General features: G+C 40.5%; 1 pseudogene; it reads left to right on the top strand.

Annotated features, from left to right (window-relative positions):
* Positions 1-1105: 1105 nt before the first annotated feature.
* Positions 1106-15320, top strand: LOC134609476 (patched domain-containing protein 3-like; annotated as a pseudogene).
* Positions 15321-18678: the final 3358 nt, after the last annotated feature.

The following is an 18678-nucleotide window of genomic DNA, read 5'->3' as shown; positions in this document are numbered from 1 at the left end:
GGGAAAATTTCAATCATTGAGTAGACCATGAACTCCTTTGTATACCAAAGTATTCTAGAGTCAAATGTAAGGCCATCTCTTGCGCAACAAAAAGAAAGATGTTATCTTTTTTCCTGCACAATTTTTGTAAAGGCAGTTTAGATCATTTATCCAATGTTGGTGGGTTTTATTACTTTATTTCATTATACTCATTAACATGGTGACATGGTTAAAGCCTCAATGGATGCGCGAACAGAGTGCAACGAACCCTGCCTATCGAGCCATACCATATTCGGGTTTGTCCTGCCTGACCCCTCAAGCTCCATCACCGACCGTATCCTCGGATGCATGCCATTTAATTATTCTTGTCAAGTGAGCAGCTTGGTAGTAACTAAGTAGGCTAGGTAATCCTAGCTCCACACACTTTAGGAAAAAACAGCTAAGAAATTTTAACCCAAGGTTTCTAGGCTTTCCAGATAAATGCAATTATAGCAGGTGTCAGTGCAGCAAAGCAGGCCCTCAGAATCTTTATAGGTATTGTTTGAAACAAGTATAATGCACGTGGTAGAGTCATCTAAACTGCACTGCACCTCCCAAAGACAATATATGTAGTATAGACCGTGCATTAAGATCCACCTGCAGCCGATTCAATAAGGGGGCAAAGTTCAATTGGTACAACAAAGTAAGGTCAGCAGGTACCCGAATGCCTAAGTATTTAATCTGTTTAGAATACCAATGAAACAAATAATTCCCTCGCACCTGGGAAGCTATAGTTTCTTCCTCTAAGCTTTTGTCCATTCTCATAGTTCTCATATTCTTTGTTTTTGTTGCACGAACTTGGATCTCACATAGTTAAAAGGGTAATCCAGACATGGTTCCCGTGCTCACTTCCTACAGGCTATACATGGCTGACGAGGCCCAAAGAATGCAGAATCGATTGTCCAGGGTTTCTGTATCTCTCACGCAGAGAGATTTTGCTGGCATTTTCATTCTGGACTGCCCTATGGGTGGGTTCAGTCTAATATGCTGTGGAACTGGTTAATAACAATAATAACAATTGCCTTACAAAAATATCTAAATCTCAAGAATCTACTTGTATAACGAAGCTGGTAATGTGGAATGGAGAATGGCTCGCTGTCACACAGACTGTATTGAGAGACCACTCTCTCGTGGGTTCTACCAACTTGGGAAGCTCATTGCTAGATACCCCTGGTGGTTTCTGTTGATTCCTTTTGTTATGTCTGCTGGGCTAGGAGCTTTTTTTTTTTTTTATTCTTTATTTTGGTTGTGCACAGAATGAACAAAGCAGCCGGCGTGTGCCACAAAAGTGACGTCCGGTAGAATAGGTGACCATTGGTATAGCATGTTATGGCATTTGATATACAGGCACATTTTTATAATAGTTATATGATCTCTAGAACAGTAGTTTAGGTTCACGTTTGGGTTTGAGTACAGTAGCATTCGTGGTTGGTGTGGAATACATAGACATGAATGAGTATGTGAGTGCTTGACATAAAACATGCTGGTGTAACTTGTGCGTGTACATTTAACAATTAACAAACAAGTAGGTTGAGCGACTATTTAGTAGCAATCTAACTGAGTTGCTGCCTAGTGGGTGCTGTACATGCTAGTTACTAAGATACAAGAAGAAACTGTATAGACATGCTAGCACATTTTGCTTAGTAATAAAGAGTGAACTGGTACATCTAACAATAGGAAAAGACAATGCACATTTGTATGTTGTAACGTTATGTGTAAGCTTACACATGAGAGCAATGCAAAGGGGATACTTTTCTATGTTCCTCTCTTTAGTGCCAGGGGAATCAGCAGTAGCCGGTGTAATCTGCAAAGAAAATGACTAGGAGAAGCACAGAGTCCTTTTAGTGAGAGTCTGCGTGAGGTAATGATCCCTGCGTCTCAAACAGGGTCGTAGGCCGTGGGCCTCTGTGTGGATCAGTCCGTTGATTTTCACCCGATGCCTTGTCTAGTGGCTTTGCTCGCGTAGTGGGGTATGTGCCCCATCGAGGTTCTCTTACCTGTAGGGCTGTAGCGGGTTCTCTTTTGCGAGCTTGTCCCGTGCCGGGGGGTTGGCCGCCTTTCTCTGGGCCTCAGGCTTCGCTCTGATTTAGGCCGCATGACCGGTAGAGGTTTCTCAGCGTCGCACTGGTGCCGGACAGGTACCGGTTTGTTTAGCTTGGTGCTCCTTGTTTGTTCCCGGTCACCCTGTGCTGCTAACATGTTCCTGTCTCTCGGTTTCGATTCACTTATGCTAGTTATAGCAGGAGCTCTTAGGATGTGCGACTGGCCATATTGGCTGTCAGGCCCCGCCCACGTTTTTTTATTTTTTACCACAAAGAGAAACTAGCAATATAGAAGATCAGTTTACACCCATCAGGGGTCCTGCTAAATCAGAGCAAGATTTTATAAAAAGGCATTTTCCAGTCAATGACACTGGGCAATTTTCAGCTCAGCGGCTTTATACAGAGGGATCTTTTGTCTCCTTGATTGCAGTCACCTTATCTAATAATATCATGAATGCAAACACATTTGTGGAGCTCCTGATGTTGGATGAGAAGGTGAGAACTTTGGCTATTACAATGCCAGAGGCAGGACATGATATTAACTTCAAATTTCACCAGCTGTGTGCAGAGGTCTGGCGATCAATGTCTCCCATCTAACCCGCTGTTAGCTGCAGTACAAGGTAACCCCAACAAGATAGAGACCATCAACGTGACCTATCCAATGTTCCAGAATACGACATTTCTGGGGACGTATCTTGGAGGAGTAACACTGAGCCCAGAACACATTGTACAGAGAGCCATTGCAATGAGATTAGTTTATTAGCTGAGAGAGGACAGTGATCAAGACAGAGATAACAGCTTGCTATGGATCGACCACTTCATCACATCCATTCCTAATGAACTAAAAGCATTACATCTAAAAGATGTACAGGTAAGGTTATTTTTGGAAATAAGAATTTAGAAACACCATTATCTTAAGGAACAACTGTCACATAAATACTGTTTTTCATAAAATAATCCTTGAGGTTTTTAAAGGAAATAGATTTATTTTTTTCAATGAAGTATATGTAAAAAAAATTATAAAAAATGTATTCTTATCTTTGGTATATCACAGGATCATTTAGCCATATACATGAACCTTGGGTGAGACTGTATTTGAAAACCGACAGTCTCTATAGTCTTCCCTGCTTCACCTTCTGCACAGATATATGCTAGACAGAGGTAGGAATTAGGTTTTTTTTTTTGTTCTACATATACTTCTTTTAGAAAAAATCTATTTCTTTTCAGAAGTTGGTGGAATGATTTTTATATTAAAACATAGTTTTGAGGTAACAGTTGTCCTTAAAAAAAATAAATAAATATGGTACACACATGCACGGAATATTTTTTTTATTATCTGTATATTTGTGATGCATACAATTATATTATCTGAAATTTATATTACATATTTGCACAACTTTGCTAGAGTAAATATTTAAAATTTTACAATGATCATTGATGATGTACTTCTGTAATGTCAAATTAACAAATAGTAATGTCAAATTAATAGAGGCGCATAATGAATTGTAAATGTTTGTTGACAATTTTTTTTAAAATGACATTTAAGTAGAAGTAACCGACAAAAATCACCATCGCCGAAAAATATGCAACAAAAGTGATCAAATACAAACTGATTTAGTAAGCTGTCTTCTAGTGAGAAGATAGTTTGCTTACTATTAAATTAGTATGGATTTATAAAACTAAATTAATAGTGTTTTATGCTGTGTTCCTGGTTACCTCATTCTTTTAGTTTGCCTAAAAATGCATTTAGTTCCAAAAAAAGGATTAGATTTTTTTGAGGACTTCATACATTTTTGTATCACTTTAGAAACATTTGTTGCATTTTTTATTTTACATTTTATGTTCATATTTCCGGCTAATCCGTGGCAGCATAACATTAGGGTTAGCTCCCCCAACTTGGCTATTTAGGACAGGAAATAAATTATAAATAGGACATACCCTCTCTAAGTCTCTAGTCTTTTTTCCTGTCCTCTTGGTTGTGGACAAGGCATCAGTTCAAAACATTACCTATATACATTTTTATTTTAGTTTAACTCGGCTAATTTTTATTTAGCAAAACCCAGGAGAGTTAAGCTTTTCTCTCTTGTAAGCCCCCAGTATGTAGCCCGTTTAAGAAACAGCTCCTGAGGGAAAGAATATCCTTAGTTACAGAAACCCCGTAAAATCCAGTGCATTAAGTAGTACACATTCAGCATTGGAAATTAAATATTTGCTGTGATCTTATGGGTAGCATTGTTTTAAGTGATACCTAAGCAATTTGGGAACATAATTCTGCTATGATCCTTTGGGTAGCGGTATAAAATGTGGAGCATTTTGGAGTGTATTTATAAGATATTTAGAAGAATATTTTTTTTTCTTAAATTTAGCTTGGTTCATGTTAAAAACGATGTAGAAATGTACTCTTTTTAATTCTAGATACATTCCAATATTTAATTTATATGGGGGACCTTATTTTATCATTATTACATTCTAGTTAATTACCTCTTTCCTGCTTCCAGCTTTATGTTCTGCCGCATTTCACACCAATTCGCCATCCTGTTTGGCGAACTTTTATGATTTCTACTTCCGTTTGGCAGAATTCACCTTGCTCCTTTGCGCATTCGGTTTCCAAAGGCAAATTCGATTCTCTGAATTCAAAGATGCAAATGTAATAGGCATGAATAATTCAAATACAGTGAATATTGGGGTCCGAATGAATGTGCATTCGATAGCTATTCGTGTTTCCTAAAGCTCAAATTTTAATGCAATTATTTAATTTAGATTCTGGTGTCCTTTATTCCCTCCTGAGCATGTGCATTAGCACAAATCTGTTGTGTAAGTTTCTAGAGGGCCTAAATTTGCAGATAAGCCTATTTATACAAAGTGGGCAGAGCCTACAGTGGAATACACTATGAAAATGGAAACAAAAAGCCTCCCACCTTCCGGACAACCTTTTGGAACTACGCGCAGTTACTTTTCAAAAAGTTCTGAGGGGGAAACGGGTGAAGATTAGAATAGACAAACGGACTGCCTGTAACATATTCTTCCTCACCTTGCGATCAGCGGCCGTGCGTCTGCATGACTAACACTTGCGACATGTTAATGGACGTCGGCCGTTGCGGATCCACGGCCAATTATACCCCCACGTCCGCTCACGTGAATGACAACGTTGGCGGGCACATGACGTCACACACGCACCGCGCGCGCACGTTTTGGGGTCAAAGAGCGATCCCGGCCAATCGGAAAGATAAAGCAGGTATAAAAACCTAGAATTACCTTTCCTCATTGCCCTGTCGTGGTTTCCCTAGTGGTTATCCGAGAGCGCATTCCTGATTCAAGTTTCTTCTGTTTTTTTTTACTTTGATTTTGACTTCCCTGTATTTCTGGTATCCCTGACCTCTGGCTTTCCTTTATTGATGTGTCCCTATCTGTGTCCCCTAACCTCAGCTAGCACCCTGACTATTCTTTGGTACATTAGTCCGGCCATTCTAAGGCCCGGTAATATGTTACCTATTAGTCATCTGTGTAACACAATTCTACGTGCTGGGTCATATAGTAATCATGACTGCCCTATATAAACAAACAAAGAGGTATCTGAAGCAAAGCCATCCTTCTGGAGCTAGAACCCATTATGTTATGGGCCCAGAAGATGATATTGGGGCTGGTAGCTGTGTATGTTCCAACCGAAGAAAATTTGAGGGCAGTTTCCTCAGTCGTCATTATGTAGATCCCAACGAAATGGCAATTGAATCCTCAGATCTTCCTCCAAACGATATATAATGTTAGAGCACTCCAGAGGTGGATCCAATGATAACTACATCAAATTCTCAACTTCCAACTTTCTTCTCCTGAACCTTCCATTCCAAGTCTTTGGTTACAGATGCCCTGTCCAACAGGTGGTCTTTCAGTCTAGCTTATGTCTTTCCTCCATTTCCTCTCATCTGGAAAACCTCAAAGAAAATCAAGCTGAAACGTCTTCAGGTTATAGCGATAATCCCATTCTGGCCTCACAGACCTTGGTTTCCACTACTCAAGTCCCTGGCAATCGCTCCACCCATAGAAACTTCCAAAGATCCAGAACCTTCTAATTCAATGGCCAACAGTACGCATATCTCCAAACAACCTTCATTTGACGGAGTGGAAACTAAATGGAGGAGCCTGGCTATTAAGGATTTCTTCCTGTCAGTAATTAACACCTTGTTGAAAATCTACCTCTTCTGCATATTTTCACATCTGGACTGTATTTTTGGAATGGCTAAATAGTACAAGATTCTTGTTTTTCTCCTATAGTCTCCAATATTCTGAACTTCTTTAAAACAGATTTGGATAAATGTCTCATCTAAGTTCCTTACATTTACAGATTTCAGCCTTATCTGCCCTTACTGGAACTAGGTGGGCATTGCATAGCATGGTAACCCGTTTTCTTACAGCCATCAAGAAAGTGAAGCCTCCTATTAGATTCATTTCTCCACCTTGGGATCTACCTTTGGTTTTAAAGACTTTGACTCTTCCACCATTTGAAATTTTACAAGAAACTACGAATCAACCGCTTACCCTTAAATGCCTCATTATTTTTGCAGTCCCTTTAGGCAGAAGGGTTTCTGAAATTCAAGCCTTTTCTCCGGAAGAGCACTATACTGTGTCTTATCTGGATAGAGTGGTCCTGCATACAGACCCAGATTTTCTGCTACAGGCGATGTCAAACTTCCAAAGTGATAGAACAATAGTATACACACTAAGAACAAAATAATTAATCTGCTAAATTGAAGGGGTCCCAGGTGTACCTCACTAACACCCAAAATAGTAAACAGTGAAACAGAAAAGTGGGAACCACATCCAATAAGCATACAAAATTGAGCTACAACCTGGAGAATAAAAAACAGAGCTGAAGTATTCTATATAAGAATAATAGTGAATCTAGAATAATAAAAATACAAATCATAGCGTAACACAGTATAATAATAGTGAGAAATGTGGTGCTAGTTGCAAACTCACAAACAAAAACAGAAATCAGGCCTCTCACCCCCCTGGGGTATATGTGATAATGTAAACTTGATAGTAGATTCAAGTAATATGGATGTCTTCAAAGGAATGGATAAAAAGAACCATACATGGTGAAGTATGTAAGAAAAATACAAAATATATTTGTTTGATTGCACTTACAAACAGAAGGATGTAAACAGGCATATCTCCACTCCAAGTGGAACTAAACCGCAGCGTGGTGGAAACTGGCACCTGGGAAAAATTCCAACTTTGGCCGCAGGAAAAAAGAAGTACATAAAAAATAAATATAACAAAGAGGCCAATATCCAATGCGTTTCGTCCAAATAGTATCGGGGACTTCTTCAGGGATATATGTTGTATCTTTTGATAGAAGAGCTTCTTATACCCGTAATAATTCCTCTTAAAGTCGTTCACCGGCGGCGTGCGTTCCAGGCTGGTGTGCGGCCCCCAAAAGAAATGCCACCCTTACTGACGCACTGCCAAAGCGGTCATGCTGGAGAATGTTGCAGGCAGCAGAACGTTCTCAACGGTGTCTCCATACTCTGTCACATCTGTCACATGTGCTCAGTGTGAACCTGCTTTCATCTGTGAAGAGCACAGGGCGCCAGTGGCGAATTTGCCAATCTTGGTGTTCTCTGGCAAATGCCAAACGTCCTGCACGGTGTTGGGCTGTAAGCACAAGCCCCACCTGTGGACATCAGGCCCTCATACCACCCTCATGGAGTCTGTTTCTGACCGTTTGAGCAGACACATGCACATTTGTGGCCTGCTGGAGGTCATTTTGCATGGCTCTGGCAGTGCTACTCCTATTCCTCCTTGCACAAAGGCGGAGGTAGCGGTCCTGCTGCTGGGTTATTGCCCTCCTATGGCCTCCTCCACATCTCCTGATGTACTGGCCGGTCTCCTGGTAGCGCCTCCATGCTCTGGACACTACGCTGACAGACACAGCAAACCTTCTTGCCACAACTCGCATTGATGTGCCATCCTGGATGAGCTGCACTACCTGAGCCACTTGTGTGGGTTGTAGACTCCGTCTCATGCTACCACTAGAATGAAAGCACCGCCAGCATTCAAAAGTGACCAAAACATCGGCCAGGAACCTAGGAACTGAGAAGTGGTCTGTGGTCACCACCTGCAGAATCACTCCTCTATTGGGGGTGTCTTGCTAATTGCCTATAATTTCCACCTGTTGTCTATCCCATTTGCACAACAGCATGTGAAATTGATTGTCACTCAGTGTTGCTTCCTAAGTGGACAGTTTGATTTCACAGAAGTGTGATTGACTTGGAGTTACATTGTGTTGTTTAAGTGAGCAGTGTATATAAGTGAGCAGTGTATATACATATAATTTACTTGTATGATTATTGTTGATACTATGTAAATGAATGCATTACATCTATATTGATTTTTTTTTCATTTATGGATTATACTATTACTGGTGTATATAGATTGACATAATTTTTTAGATACATTGATCATGTAAAGATAATTTTTTATATATATTGATAACAGGAGTGCGGGTATTCAGCATATAACTGTGACGAATACCACTTATAGTGGGTTAGATACCTTTAGCACCCTTTCTTTATATACATGCTGTACAAAAATTCGTTACCCCTACATGCATGGACTGTAAAATAAAGACTCGTCAGAGCCGATCCTGGGTGGATGCGGACTGTCCAGGTGCCCTATAGATAGGCTCCACCCACCCAGGTATAGCCAACTGATCTCATTTGGCCATGCCCCCAACCCCACTGGGGGGTGGGGTCTAACAAGAGAGGTGGGATCTACCTGAGGGGTTGGAGCTGAGCCCTGCACGCCCTGCCTATCTGCAGAGCACCTGTTCCACAACCTCCCCAGGAACAGCTCTTGGACAAGTAAAATTTCTGTATAATCTATGCCTTTGCTATCAATTTCATATTTTGGATAAGATTTTCAAATCATTTAATATTCTTTGGATAAACTATCAAAATTATTTTTTCAAAATATTAAAATATAAAAAAATATATATAAATAAAATGTCAAAATATTATAAAAATAATTTTTCAAAATATAAAATCATTTTTAAAAGTGAAATTGTGAGCTGAAAAATTAAATCAAAGGCTATATAAATATTTGAACGTATATGCTGCAGTGTATAATGGAAAAATAGGCAAATAACCCTTTATATACATTTGTTTATTTTTTTTAAACCAGGTTTCCTATTTCACCTTAGTGTCCAGGCAGCAAGAATTTGAAGGCTCCACAACATCCGTGATCTCTTTATATCCCATCACATATTTTGTCACTATAACGTTTTCGATTATATCATGCCTCAGGTAACTATAGTTTTCTGAAAGCATATTCCATTAATAAGCTTTAGAGAGTGCAAATTGTTGTCTTGTGAGACTGTGGTTTTTGTTATTTTTTATTTCACTGATTATGTGTAACTACAGAAGAAACAAATGAGTTTAGTTATTTCTCCAGCTTGCAGTTTCTTGGGTTTTAAAAATGACTATATGGCCAAAATAGGAACATGCAAAATTCAATGTATCAAACTGAAATTTTAACAGATTCTTTTTTTTTTATTGGGTCTCTGGGGCCTTGCTCCCTTAGGAGATCACTAGTCACATGAGACAAGTATTTTGTGACTTTTAACTTTTTGTTTTATATGTAGGGGGCACAGCAAAAAAGTTAAAACAAAAAGGGATAAATATAACCTTAACGGAAAACTAAAGAGTATTCAGGTCTCCCCCTACTCCTCCCCCCGATAGACAGTAAAAGTGTTTTTTTTTGTTTTTTTTTTAAAGAAAGCTTTACTTACTTTTCTCTAGTTCTAGGGCTCTCTCTTTGCTGCTTACCTCTCCTCCTCCCATGGTGTGGTCCAATACAATGCTCTTTATAGAAGAGCACTGGGTACCTCATATACATCCTAACATCTGTGCACCATACCAAAAAATACAATTTTTTTTACTTGTCCTCCAGCCCAAATTTACTAGCCCTCTCATGCTGAATGACCCCCCATACCCGTACTTACTATTTTATATTGAGACTTACCTACAATGTCAATTAAGAAATGGGTAAATCCTCTTGCCAGCCTTGGGAGCAACAAAGACCAGAGTCGTACCAAGGTTATTTGAAACCCGAGAAGGGATTTTTTTGTGTATCAGTCTACTCCTGTTGTGTTTCTCTGCACCATCCATATCATCTTGTGTGTATCTCCTGACTCCTCTTGTGTGTGTCTTCTATCCCCCTCTTAACACTTTGTACATCTCTTAACCCACTCTTATACATAGTGTGTCTTAACTCCCCCATATCCTTTGTTACTCCTAATTCCCTTCTTACCCCCTGCATGTTTTTAACCCTCTTTTCCCTTGATTGTCTCTCAACCACCTCCTTAATTATTTTATGTGTCACTGACATGGAAAGCAGTTTAGGAGCTAGAACCCCAAAGCAGCAAACAATACACCCTTACAAGCACTACTTTAGGGAAAGCTGGAAGTAAGGGTAGGATCCTAGGAGATCTGTGGTGGCATTGCGGCTTTATCAAGTAAACAAAATCTAAGAGAGGTGTTCAAGAGGAGCAGAAAAAAATTGTGATATGGTCCAATGTCAGGGTAGGCAGAAAAAAAGTAAATAATGGGTAAACCAAGCCAAGTTCAAGTAGCCAGAAGATCCATTAATGCTGGGAGCAGGGTAGGACCAGGTATGCATTGCAGGAACAAGTGCACAATCTGGTTCTGGGTCAGGAACAGGAGCTGTGGACCAGTTAACCTTAGTCAAAGGCTCAGAATAACCAGACAGTGGACTGAGCCTGCTCAAAGGGTCTTCCTGTTCATGAGGACAGCATATTCCTGGAGGTGGAGTTCCTGATCGGACAGGGAGTTCTGAGTAGCACACAGAAAGTGGCCAGAGTGGCTGTATATAAGGCTCAGTTCCCACCTCCTCCACTCCAGTTCCCTGTCTGATCAAACAGAGGAATATAAAGATCTTCAAGCAGTGAACTTCAGGGCATTGAGAAAATTAGATTTCATTAATAGCCTGCCTTAAGTGAGTTCATCTAAGAGACTGTCTGTCAGCCTTGCATGCATGCTCACCAGGCCGGCATAACTCCCCTATCCTTATGGGCCTGTCCCATTTCAGGGCAGCTGAGCGCTTCATCAACATCCCTCTTGTGGCACCGCCACCACCAGTTCTGCATCCACACTTACCAATGTTGGGATGTATGAAGAAGGTAAACAGACTCCTTGCCCTCCGTTTGTATTTTCTTGTAAGAAATGTATGCCTTTTGTCCTCAACTGAATGGTTTAAAAACACCTTTAACACACTGTATATTGTTTGATGTCTCCTTTTTATAGACTTGACTGTGTAAGAAGCAAAGTATGTGTTGCTGCATTTGGAGTAATTTCATCAGGGTTAGCCGTTCTGAGCAGTTTTGGCTTGCTCTTACTGTGTGGTGTCCCCAATGCCCCATTCCTTATTCTAGGTAAGTGCATGACATCATGATTAAGAAATGCATAGAGAGTACCATTAAGGAGATGCTGCCCCTTTAAATCTGTTTATTCTTAATATTTGTGACTGTGAAAGCCAAAATGCATCTCAGATTGCATGTGCCATTATATAAAAGAAACATGTTTATACAATTATAATTATTCCTAATCACAATAATACCATATTGCTTTAGGTATGGGAGATGGAAGTTGAGTCAGCTCATATTACCAGCCAATAAGAAAAATTCACAGGCACTCTAAATGTGAAAGCCGCAGGCAGATTTATTGCAACAAAATGCACAGCAACGTGTCGACCTAACAAGAGGTCTTTGTCAAGCTTGTTAGGTCGAAACGTTGCTGTGCATTTTGTTGCAAAAAATCTGCCTACGGCTTTCACATTTGGAGTGCCTGTGAATTTTTCTTATTGCCTTATCGTGTTGGGATTGCTGGTCCTGTTCCAGAGCACCCTTGGCCGTTGGGAGTGAGTGCGGTTCCTGCAACCAACCTTTGCCATATTACCAGCCAGGCAGTTCTTAGTCTTCTTGGGGGTTCATTTGCCCTAATATGCCTCATGAATCTGCAACTGAAGTGTAAAGTTTTTTTTTTTTCAATCTTTGTTTTATTGAAGCATTATGGGAACGTTACAGAAAGGAAGAAAGGGAGATATATATCTGTAAATGTGCACATGAGTACAGTAAACAACAACATCGATATATTCTCACATGAGTGTCTGCTTCTTTTTATGTTTTAAGTAATATTGCGTTCTCTGGTTAGCTAGGCGTTTACAATCATTATATATTAACATGCAAGCGGTTTAATACAGGCTAGGGCTAACTTTTAAGTGAGAGTAAGTAATTAACGCTTACACAATCTGAGCTTTTCGCGTGCAGTATGTTAGAAGGTAGACATACTAAGCAAGATGTGGGCTACACGCCTCCAAAGTGCTATGTTTAATGATAAACAAATAATTGTGACCTGCAGATAACTAAAGATTATATAAACTCCGCTTAGCAGATGAAGAGAAAAATAAACAATAAGTAAGCAAGCTTGCCAAACCCTAGACTGCACTCTGTTCCTATTTAAAACATACAGTGTCCATGAAGTGCTATCCAAGATGAGCTAAGTTCGTGGGTTTCGAGGCATAAAGAGGGAGTCCAGTCACCGCGTGGTTCATCCGACAGGTTCCAGTCTCGTGGTCTCTCCTATCCGATCCCCTCCGGACGCCTAGTGCGGTCTCCTTGAGCCTCCATCTCCTGCTGTATCCAAGGCGTAGATGTGTACTGGAGCCAGGCATCAGGCTGTTGGTGGTAGGAGTGTGCGTTTAGGAGGGGTCCGTGGTTCTCATGTGGGGTGATTGCTACTGGACCCGTCTGAGAGCGTGGTGGTTTAAAGTGGAGGTGGGTGCTGGGCGGAGAGCAGGCTCCTTGTTGCCGCTTGTGTTGCCTGTTTCGCTGTCGGTGCCGTTTGGGGGAGCCGCTGGCAGTGATTACTCTTCGTTTGAGTTTAGGTTTAATGGCTGCCGGAGCTGCACTTACAGGGGAGGTCTGTTTAGCTAGTGCGGAGTGCAGCTTCCTCTCTGCTATCCGAGCCCAGAAGGCGGCAAAGAGTTTGTCGAGCTTGGTCATAATTTGAGTCTCTGGATCTCCACTGATCCCCACGCTTGTCGACCGGCCCTCGGCATCTGCCATTTTGGAGTCAGAGGTCTGCGGGTGAGCAGTCTTTGGGGCGTACGTTGTCTGCAGCAAGTGAGTTGTTGGTGCCGGGATATCCCTCACCGGCAGGGGGGGGGGAGAGGAAGGCCTCTGCATCATTAGGGTCAGTTTCCAGGGAGTCTCGGGCTGGGTGGTCGGCCGCCTCATCCTCGCCTTTGTCTCTACCCAGACCGCAGGATTGAGCTTCGCAGTAGGCCCCAGCTCTATTTCTCGAGTTCCCGGTGGCTTAGAGTCATGTGCGTGGTGTCGTTGTGTGCTCCTTTGCTTCCCCTTCTCAGGTGGTGCAGTTTTGTGGAGTTCGTGGCTTGTATACCGGGTTATTTTCGGTGTGGATTGGCAGTTCAGACGGGAGCTCGTGCTGTGCACGTCTGATCCGCTCCACAGCCAGGCTCCGCCCCCCTGAAGTGTAAAGTTATACCTTTACCATATGTATCATATTTTTAAAAATGTATTTTTTTTTGTCTAGGGGTTGGAGTGGATGATATGTTCATAATGATTTCCAGTTGGATTCAAACAAACGTTAAGAGTACACTTGAAGAAAGAATGGGTAACACATATGCAGAAGCAGCAGTCTCCATAACTATAACTACTTTAACTGATGTTCTTGCTTTCTACATAGGAATTATGACAACATTTGGATCGGTCCAGTCTTTTTGTATTTATACTGGAACTGCCATATTATTTTGCTTCATCTATAATATCACATGTTTTGGGGCATTTTTGGCTCTCAATGGCAGGCGAGAAGAGAGCAATAGACATTGGTTAGCTTGCACAAAGGTAGAAAAAAGTGTGAACAATGAAAGTTCTGTTCTATACAGAGCATGCTGTGTTGGGGGAGCATATGACCAAACCACGGGTAAAGAGAGAGAACACCCTGCTACCAGCTTCTTTTATAGATATTATGGACCATTCCTTACAAACATTTGGACCAAAGGTATTGTGGTGATACTCTATGGTGGATATCTAGCCATTAGCAATTATAGATGTTTTCAAGTAAAGGAAGGAATTAACCTGAGTAATTTAGCCCCTGACAATTCTTATGTAGCTCCATTTTATGAAAAAGAGAGAATACTTTTCAGAATATGGTCCTAGAGTTATGGTTGCGGTCACTGAAGACAAACAATTCCTATGTTAGCAAAACATTTTCTGAGTCATGGCTTAATGTATACGTTACTATTGCAGATCAATTAAGATTTAACATTGATCATCGTGTTTCTTTTATGAGTAATCTGCACATATTATTTCGATCTTCCCCAGATTTTCAACAAGATATTCAGATTCAGTCAGATGTCGTTCAGGCATCACGTTTTTTCATCCAAACTGTTAATGTAACCACTGCAGTTGATGAAAAAAATATGTTAAACCATCTCCGAGACATTGCGAAGGACTGCGATATTCCATTATTGGTATATCACTCAGCATTTATATACTTTGACCAGTACACGGTCATTATGCAAAACACTATTCAAAATATCCTTGTGGCTGCCGCCGTTATGTTTGTTATATCGTTACTTTTAATTCCAAATCCACTCTGTGCACTGTGGGTGACTTTTGCAATTGCTTCTATCATAGTTGGCGTCACTGGTTTTATGACTTTCTGGGGAATGAATTTAGATTGCATATCAATGATCAACCTTGTTATTTGTATCGGGTTCTCAGTTGACTTCTCAGCTCATATTTCATACGCTTATGTTTCCAAAAAGAAACCGAATGCAAATGACCGAATTATCGATGCTTTGCAGTCCGTCGGTTATCCCATTTTGCAAGGAGGTCTATCGACTATCTTGGGAGTGATTATACTTTCAACATCTGAGAGTTACATCTTTAGAACATTTTTTAAGATCATATTTCTTGTTATTGGGTTTGGAATGCTCCACGGCTTGATTTTTCTGCCAGTTTTTTTAACTTTCTTTGGGAATGTTGACGATAAATGCTGTGACAGAAAAAAGGCAAAGAAATCTAGTCATCAAACAAGTCCTGGCACCATAAAGAATGCAAACTGTATACATTTTTCTGAGAACTATCAGAGTAAAATGTACAATAATATGAATAGTGACTTACAAAATCGGTTCTATTCAGATCCTGATTGCTCATAGTTTCATACCTTTTTGTGTAATACCTTTAACTATAACATAGCATAGTATTGAATAAGAAGGTCACTTTTTTGCATATTTACGCAATTGCCTTGTTACCTAAAATGTAAAGTTAGCAATATTAAATGATCTTGTATATATTTGAGGAAATATTTTGATAGCTAGGCCCTGGGAATCAACATGTTTTAAGAAGCATCTGAGATTTGACTCACTTTTAAAATGTTGACTTTTTAATAATGTCCTATCAAAATAGGGTAAAAGTAAACATTTTAATCGTATCATGTGATTGCGCAAAATCATTAATGATCATTTTAAGTAAAGTTTAGGCCAGTAAAGGGCTTGTTTTACAGGGATTTACTCGGACTATGTTCTTTATTCAGTTCTTTTAGTCTGTTATCTGTATGGTAAATGGAAATGGTTTAAAAAAAAAAAAATGTTAAGATTCACAATGTAAAGGAGAATTAACTCTGCATAAGATGTAAACTACTTAATAAAACAAACAAACAAAAAACAGACAGCTGTGTTATTATGTATATCCCAGGAGCTGTGATGGATGGTGTTCAACTTATTCACAATTTCCATATTCCATACGCTTTGTAATTTTTAACAAGAAACTAAACCAGAACTTACAATAAAAGGACAGTAAATACTGTTATATAAATTGTTAATGTTTTTTTTTAATTAACTTTTTATGATTTTTTGGGGTTTACTATATTTTATTATCCTTCCTCTCACTAGGTCATAAGAATGTAACATTTCCCAACGTATATCTAACTCCCAGTTACTAATAACGTAATTATTTATTTTTTATACTGGTTTTGTGATTGGTGCAGAGAAAATTAGCGATGGTAAGAGAACGATTCAACATAATTAAAAGCTCATTGGCAGCCATTAACATGTTGATAAATATCACCTGACATATTGCAATTTGTCATTTATTTTATAACAAATTGTTTATTTTATAAATGTAAAAGTTTATTTTTACTAAGAATGGATTACTTGTTATATACACTTGGACAGGAAAAAAAAAATATTTTTCAAGTTGTTCACTTAAAACATCTAAAAGTTTTTTTGTTTGTTTTTCATACATATAACAGTGGGTTTGAAAAAGGCTGCAGTTCAGCCCAAATAAGGGTTATTCCAACATCAATGAATGCCTCTGCTTTTTAGGAATCTGGATGAGCAGTATTTCTGCTTTAACCCCTTAAGGACCAAACTTCTGGAATAAAAGGGAATCATGACATGTCACACATGTCATGTGTCCTTAAGGGGTTAATCTACAGCTTTAAAGCCCATTGAAAGCGCGATGGCATGGAACGCCGTAACGGCGTTAAGGGGTTAAGGACCAAACTTCTGGAATAAAAGGGAATCATGACATGTCACACATGTCATGTATCCTTAACGCCTTAAGGACACATGACATGTGTGACATGTCATGATTCCCTTTTATTCCAGAAGTTTGGTTTAGGGGTTAAACACTACACATACAGAGTTATTTGCACTTTTGTGCAGGGAGCTAATTACACACTCCTCACAAGTGACTTTGGCAGTTGTGAACTCTGATCCAGACTCCCAAAAGTCAATTCTGTGCTTATTTATGTCTATTGTCAGCATGCACTGCACACTGATAAACATTTTCTGTATCTCCCTTTTAGAAAGAGCCTGAATGTGTCTATTGTAGCTATATGATGGAGTAAAATATGTTTTATGTATGTACATATATGTGTAACATACACCAGTCTCAGCTTCATTATATACACTGCACTTTACTGGGGGCTCTGCAATATCCTAGTACACGCTGCACATTACTGGGGGCTCTGTAATATCCCAGTACACGAGGCACATTACTGGGGGCTCTGCAATATCCTAGTACACGCTGCACATTACTGGGGGCTCTGTAATATCCCAGTACACACTGCACATTACTGGGGGGCTCTGTAATATCCCAGTACACACTGCACATTACTGCTATGTAATAGCCCAGCACACACTGCACATTACTGGGGGCTCTGTAATATCCCAGTACACACTGCACATTACTGAGGGCTCTGTAATATCCCAGTACACACTGCACATTACTGAGGGCTCTGTAATATGCCAATACACACTGCACATTACTGGGGGGCTCTGTAATATCCCAGTACACACTGCACATTACTGGGGGCTCTGTAATATCTCGGTACACACAGCACATTACTGGGGGCTCTGTAATATCCCAGTACACGAGGCACATTACTGGGGGCTCTGTAATATCCCGGTACACACTGCACATTACTGAGGGCTCTGTAATATGACAATACACACTGCACATTACTGGGGGCTCTGTAATATCCCAGTACACACTGCACATTACTGGGGGCTCTGTAATATCCCAGCACACACTGCACATTACTGGGGGCTCTGTAATATCCCAGCACACACTGCACATTACGGGGGGCTCTGTAATATCCCAGTACACACTGCGCATTACTGGGGGCTCTGTAATATCCCAGTACACGCTGCACATTACTGGGGGCTCTGTAATATCCCAGTACACACTGCACATTACTGGAGGCTGTGTAATATCCCAGTACACACTGCACATTACTGGGGGCTGTGTAATATCCCAGTACACACTGCACATTACTGGGGGCTGTGTAATATCCCAGTACACACTGCACATTACTGGGGGCTCTGTAATATCCCAGTACACACTGCACATTACTGGGGGCTCTGTAATATCCCAGTACACGAGGCACATTACTGGGGGCTCTGTAATATCCCAGTACACACTGCACATTACTGGGGTCTCTGTAATATCCCAGTACACACTGCACATTACTGGGGGCTCTGTAATATCCCAGTACACACTGCACATTACTGGGGGCTGTGTAATATCCCAGTACACGAGGCACATTACTGGGGGCTGTGTAATATCCCAGCACACACTGGCACTGCACATTACTGGGGGCTCTGTAATATCCCAGTACACACTGCACATTACTGGGGGCTGTGTAATATCACAGTACACACTGCACATTACTGGGGGCTGTGTAATATCCCAGTAAACACTGCACATTACTGGGGGCTCTGTCATATCCCAGTACACACTGCACATTACTGGGGGCTCTGTAATATCCCAGCACACACTGCACATTACTGGGGTCTCTGTAATATCCCAGTACACTCTGCACATTACTGGGGGCTCTGTAATATCCCAGCACACACTGGCACTGCACATTACTGGGGGCTCTGTAATATCCCAGTACACACTGACACTGCACATTACTGGGGGCTCTGTAATATCCCAGTACACACTGCACATTACTGGGGGCTCTGTAATATCCCAGTACACACTGCACAATACTGAGGGCTCTGTAAT

This window comes from Pelobates fuscus, chromosome 4 (assembly GCF_036172605.1).
Source record: "Pelobates fuscus isolate aPelFus1 chromosome 4, aPelFus1.pri, whole genome shotgun sequence".
NCBI classification, from domain to species: domain Eukaryota; kingdom Metazoa; phylum Chordata; class Amphibia; order Anura; family Pelobatidae; genus Pelobates; species Pelobates fuscus.
Note: the sequence above shows the minus strand (reverse complement) of the source record. Positions and strands in the feature narration are given on the sequence as shown.